The following is a 5,213-nucleotide window of genomic DNA, read 5'->3' as shown; positions in this document are numbered from 1 at the left end:
GGGATTCAAAGTCAAACGACAATCTACATGATTGATCGAGAGGCTTTAGTCAAGCCTTGGGTATTCTTACAGAAATCAAGGAGCTGAGGCACTGGATGATAGTTCCGGAGAACAACTCGATATTTTGAAAAAATACGTGCGCTTTGGTCTCGAGCATTGGGGATCAGACTCAAATATTTTTGCTTGAATGGCTAAGCTCCCGGAGATAGGATAACATACTGGCAGAAGGTATGGAGTTCACCCAATTCTTGTTTTGAACCAACTTCTGAGGTTGGCATTGATTTCCAGCCAGGAAAAGTCAATCCACTACTACTTGATGTGGCCATGCAAATGAAGAGAAATAAGAACATAAGCTTTCGGAAAGTCTAAACCTGGAACAAATAACATGAAGAAAAAAAACTCCAGTAACAAAAACAGATGGATTTCACGATCAAACAAAATAAAGGAGAATGGGAAAAGAGGTTCACATAGTCAATCGCAGAAGAACCACAGAGCCCGTTATCAGCCTTCAAGTGAGCAACTGCAATAGAAATCGTCAGTAAGTATTGATTTCAAGACAAAAAAAGTTTCATTATAAACCAGAATGTTGAAGGACTTACCAAATCTCAAATAGAAAAGGATCAGACTAAAAAGGTTTGGAAAGGACGTTGGCTGAACCTTGTCGCGCATGTATTCCAATCCTCGTGGATCGAACTTACAAAGTAAAACTAAACTTAGAAGTGTTGTTGAAGGTGTAATTTTTGCTTAGATGTATTGACAATACAAAAAAAAAATGCAATGAAAGAGATCTTAAAGCTCTTTGACTAAAGTCAACAAACAAATTAAAAAAAGATAAGATTGTCTAACAAATTCCAAGTTGTTTCACAGAGGTTTCCTTTAGCTGGAAAGTTCAGTATGTTTCGTTTCTTTCAGGCATGCCTTTGAAGTCTGTCAATGATGTACATGTGAGTCGGTCTTCGTCTGTTTAAAGCCTGAAACTGGTTGGCGATTTGGAAGGCAAAGCTATGAAATCCGAGATAAAATCTGTCGCACTGATAATACAAAGCCATACTTATCATTAAAAAGGATACCTTGTCTATCACTCTACACTCCACAACTTGAGTCAGAAATCAAGTGTATAAAGTTTAGTGAACTTGAAGACCACTCTTGTGGCCTCGATCACAGCTTGGCGGGGAACATAGTGATGGTGAGACACGAGCATAAACTTTGGTCCAGCTATGAGCTCAGTCCGATTTCCTCAGCGTAAAGAACACACTTTTCCCACAAATCTCACACCTCGGATTCAGATCCACAGAATCCGCAAGAGGATTTATGTCCAGCATTGACCCGAAGCTCCTCCTGCAATTGAATTGATCGTTGATCCACGCATAAGTACACACAGTTTGATGAACTTGACTGGTCTTCTCTAGAGAAGAACCTTAAATAGTCACCGTCGAGTCCCAAAACGACAATTATTTTTCCATCATGGTCTGCCGCTTCGCAGCAGAAATTATAGACGTACTTGAAGAATTAAGCGTCATCGATACCGATCACGTAAATCTATTGCAAAAAGAAAGCCGAGAAGAAAATTAGATGGCGAACTCAAGAACCGCGAGGCAGGTATGTGTAATGTATGTGAATCTAATCTTTATAGGTATTCTAACTAATGACTGCTAAACCGGAAATAAAAATTACAATAAAAAGACGTAATTTTATAATATATACGTATCAGCATACAAATCTTAGTTAATAATGTTCGGTTTACTAAAAAAAAAGTACAATGTATTTGGTTTAATAACATGTATTCATCATGTACCCTTAGACAAATTAGGAACAAGTAACATTCTAAGAGATATAAGATCGACGAGCTTAGCAGCCTCGTTGCAGAGACTACAAACATTGTCTCGTAAAGTCCAAATATCTAGCGAGCCGTCAATGAGTTTTTTTTTTTTTTTTTTTTTTTTTTTTTTTTTTTTTTTTTTTTTTTACCTCCGAGGCCTTTTTGAGCTTATCGACGAGGATAGTTCCTATGTGAACTGGCGATTTGAATATATAGACCAAGGTCAGAATATAGGAGCATGAAAACCTCGCAAATCCCTAAACTGGGGTTTCTGAAATGGTTTTCAAGCTTTTACTCTAAGTGTATAGCTAAGGAATTTCGTATAACATTAAGAGGACCGAAGTCATTGAACAAACTGAGTAGTTTTCGGTACGAGAAAACTTACATTGATTTTGCTGTAAAGTTCAGTATGTTCCGATTTGTTTAGGTATGTCCTTCGAGTATGTCAATGGTATTAAACCTGAAACTTGTTTACGAACCGGAAATAATGGTGAAGCTATGAAATTAGAGGGAAAAACTCGAAACAAACTTTCACTGCACTCTTTTGTGTGTGTCCGTGTGTGTGATGGCTTTTCTCCTTAACCCGACCCACTTAGGAATTTAACATTTTTTTTATTGAACAATAGTCCCTAAGTTTTTATTCGGAATATTTTTCATCCCTTAGCTTTATTAACAACCAACTTCGTAGTCCTTCTGCTAGTGTCAATTGATGGCCGTAAGTCTAGTAGTAACTGACTAACCCAACTTCATACAAAAAAAATATTAATAAAGAGATTTAAAAAAGAAAAATATACAACATTAGCTGATACCACAAAGCAAATATAAATAAATCAAATAGAAAACTAATAAACCTAAGAAAATATTAATCTTGAACTCCATGCAAGTTGCAACCACAAACAAAGACAAATTGTCGTTTGGCTTGGAAATAAAAAAATCATAAAAAACTAAGATAAATCCATACCACAAAAAAAAAGAGCCCAAAAGCAACTTATTCCCAAACTTGTAAACTTCGAAAAAGAAGAAAAGGAAATCTCGCCCTACCGTTACTGTTATCGTACTGGGACTTCAATTTTGGAGGTAAACTATTTACCGAAGGGAAAACTGACAAAAAATGTAGGAAATCGAGGGGTATTCAGACAAATATTTTGCAAAAATAAACATGTTTTTCATAGTTCAAACTTCATAGTTCATACAACGAATACATGATATCAATTTATCATTACAAATCATCATCAAATCATCATCTCAAGAACATCATTAATCATCATTAAACATCATAAGCATCATATTCATCTCAAGTACACCCACTCAAGAACATCATAATCATCATTTTCATCATCAAATCATCATCTACAACATAAAAAAAACTCAGATTCGGATTAAAAATCAACATTTTATTCATATTAAACCTAAAAATACATAGAAAACCATACAAAACAGCCAATAAACTCATATTCACTGCTCAAACCCTTAAAACCATAGATTAAAGTAAAAAATGATCAAAAAAATGAAAAAAAAATCTTAAAATTTGAGAAACCCCCGAAACTTACCTACAAAAAACCAAGGAAAGTTGACAAAAAAAAAAGCTTGCGACGAACGAAAACCCCCGGAAAGCATCAGAAACCGTCGGTAAATTGGAACGAAAACAGTTAATGTCTAACCGGTACCAATACTCTCTGGTAAGGCGGTTTTCGGTCGGTTTCCCCGAAAAGTCAATCCTTGATTGAGACTAGTACAAAATAAATAATAATAACAATAAAATGCTAGAAATGAATTCAAACTCGGAGACGAGTTTTGAATGAAAAATGAAGTTATCAAGATCTCAAAGATGATCCAAAAAAATTGTTGATTCCAAACACGATTAGTCGCACGTAGAACTCACGGGTTAATGGTATGTGGTCATTTTTCAAATAAAAAAAATACGATCCAACAAAAAACACGTCATTGAGGCAATAATAGGTCAAGTCATGACATACCACTGAGAGGAGCCATGAGCAAAGTCACAACTCGACATCGAAGCACAAGATCTAGCATAGCTAAGGACAAGGCATGGGCTTGCCGTCGAGGCATGCCATTCGCTAAGTCACTGAACATCACTGAGAAAAGCTCGAGCAAAGTCACGACTCGTCATCGAAGCACGCCATCAAGCCAAGCCAAGGGCAAGGCCAATGAACGTAATCAAGGCAAGTCCTAGTCCAAGCCATGGCACTCCACCATGACGAGCCACAATTGAGGCCATGATTTGCTACCAGCTCACGAGGTCAAGATGGAACGCCTCATGTGGTTCTAAGAACAAATTTATATAGAAAAGCCTAATGTGGAGTAGGGAGTTTGTTATGGCGAAGTCTCGATGGTGGATTAAAAATGACAAGTTGGTGAAAAATTGGGAAGATAGATGAATGCCACGCAAAAAATATCTGACCTCATTCACCGACTTTTTCTTCATAACGGTATGAAGGTTTGTGATCTTAAGCTTGCTTACATGTGATATCTTTATGGAGGAGGGCGTCGTGATCATTTTTCACATTTCTTACTCCAAGAACAATGGCCTCAATGTCATTATTTGTCATTACTCTAGGTATGGTGAGTATTCAGTGATGAATGGTTATAGAGTTGCAATTGCGGTTGAGAGTCGGGCCTTTTCATTTCAATATGCGCAGCGGAGTAAACTATTGTGACTCTCTACCCCTCCTAAAGTAAAGCATTTTATTTGGCTCGTTTGCGAGGGATGGATTTGGTCTAAGACAATGTTAATGAAGCGCATTATGAAAGTGGGCGATTGTTGTCCGAGTTATGTGCGCTAACCTGAAACTTCATTTCATTTACTTTGGGAATTTCGGTTCACCCGAAAGGTGTGGAAGTTGGTGGGATTCAATGCCTTCATTGTAGAAGCTAATGTTAGAAGCGATAGACTTTTAAAAGCGAGGCATCGACCCTACGTTAATAGTTCCCTTGCCGTCATCTTTTTAACCCTTTCCCTTCCCTGCTTTCCGTAGCTTCACTTTTTAACCGAATCGTAGTCATTGCCCTATTCCAAGAATCCCCGTTGCTCCGTTCTGCACAATCCAAAGAGTAATGTGCTTCTTTTGTAGAAAACTTTTTTTCCAAGGACCTTGGTACAATTAGTTGACTATAATTAATAGGAAGAATCGGAACCATGACCGGCATAAAAGATATGGTAATTCAATAAATGTCCGGTGATCAAGAAAAAAACAAACATTGCATACACCTTTGGTCTTTACCCGAACTCGATGAAAAAAATGGGATCACTTCTTATGGACTCGTTGAGAATGATTCTGATATAGTTCATGGCCTATTAGAAGTAGAAGGCACTCTGGTGGGATCCTCACGGACAGAAAAAGATTGCAGCCAGTTTGATAATGATCGAGTGACA

This window comes from Urtica dioica, chromosome 8 (assembly GCF_054948205.1).
Source record: "Urtica dioica subsp. dioica isolate 48M chromosome 8, U.dioica_male_clone48M_v1_H2, whole genome shotgun sequence".
Classification (NCBI taxonomy): Eukaryota; Viridiplantae; Streptophyta; class Magnoliopsida; order Rosales; family Urticaceae; genus Urtica; species Urtica dioica.
Note: the sequence above shows the minus strand (reverse complement) of the source record.